This window comes from Sceloporus undulatus, chromosome 4, assembly GCF_019175285.1.
Source record: "Sceloporus undulatus isolate JIND9_A2432 ecotype Alabama chromosome 4, SceUnd_v1.1, whole genome shotgun sequence".
In the NCBI taxonomy this organism is placed as follows: domain Eukaryota; kingdom Metazoa; phylum Chordata; class Lepidosauria; order Squamata; family Phrynosomatidae; genus Sceloporus; species Sceloporus undulatus.
This window is the reverse complement of record NC_056525.1, coordinates 102,629,064-102,630,398: the sequence shown is the minus strand read 5'-3', so window position 1 is coordinate 102,630,398 and position 1,335 is coordinate 102,629,064. Positions and strand designations below refer to the sequence as shown.

At 52.1% G+C, this 1,335-nt stretch overlaps 1 protein-coding gene across 1 annotated transcript in view; it reads right to left on the bottom strand.

Moving 5' to 3' along the window:
- Positions 1–1,335, bottom strand: part of LOC121928114 (calcium-activated chloride channel regulator 1-like) — a 29,070-nt gene that overhangs the window by 21,920 nt on the left and 5,815 nt on the right. The gene's annotated exons all lie outside the window — the stretch shown is intronic.

Genomic DNA, 1,335 nt, shown 5'->3' with positions numbered 1-1,335 from the left:
CTGTGAAAATCCAGCCAAAAAACCGTACTATATCACCACAGTTTATAAATAATAATAAATAAATAAAATGTTTATTTATATACCGCCCTATCAAATACCAGGGCGGTTTACAACATCAATACAATGCATAATAAACAATTAATACAGATTAAAACACAGTTCTGCCAGCGGCCACACTGGCAGGGGAGGATCAAAGCATAGTCGGGGTAGGTGTCAGGGGAATGCCTGCTCAAATAGTAGGGTCTTCAACCCTTTCCTAAATTGGGCTAAGGAGGCGGCAACACGGAGCTCGGCTGGTAGCGAGTTCCAGAGGTTAGGGGCCAAGATGGTAAAGGCCCTCTTTGATGTAGATGTTAACCTTGCCTCTGGCACGCTTAAGCGCAGCTGTCCAGATGATCTGAGTGTGCGGGGCGGAATGTATGGGGAGAGGCGGTCCTCTAGATACCCTGGGCCCAAGCCATTTAAGGCTTTATAGGTGATAACCAACACCTTGTATTGCGCCCGGAAGCGAATAGGCAGCCAATGGAGGTCTTTAAGCACGGGTGTTATGTGACTGGCCCTGGACGTGCCAGTGACCAGTCGTGCTGCCATGTTCTGCACTAATTGTAGCTTCCGGGAATGGTACAAGGGTTGCCCCATGTAGAGCGCGTTGCAGAAATCCAAGCGAGAGGTTACCAGAGCATGTACAACCGTTTCAAGGTTCCCCTGGTCCAGGTAGGGACGCAGTTGGCGTATCCGCCGAAGCTGATAGCAAGCACTCCTGACTGTCGCATCCACCTGAGATGTAAGGTGGAGCGACGAGTCAAGGAGCACCCCCAAACTGCGTACAGAGTCCTTCACGGGAAGCGTGACCCCGTTCAGAACAGGTGGAACCACCGCCATCCCTGGGCCAGGGGAACCTATCACTAGTACTTCCGTTTTCTCTGGATTCAGGCTGAGTCTATTTTCCCTCATCCAATCCATTACCGACTCCAGGCAGACCACGAGAGGAGAGATGCCAACCCCGGTCACTGCATCAGTCGGGGACATAGAGAAAACTATTTGGGTGTCATCAGCGTACTGATAACACCGCGCCCCATGTCTCCGGATGATCTCTCCCAGCGGTTTCATGTAAATGTTAAAGAGCATGGGAGACAGAATGGCCCCTTGAAGGACCCCAGATGTTAGGGGCCTCTCATCGGAGCACACGTCTCCCAGCTGCACCATCTGGGATCTCCCAGAGAGGTAGGATCGGAACCACTGGAGCGCAGTGCCCCCGATTCCCACCTCTGCCAGGCGCCCCAGAAGGATACCATGGTCTATGGTATCGAAAGCCGCTGAGATGTCCAAGAGCAC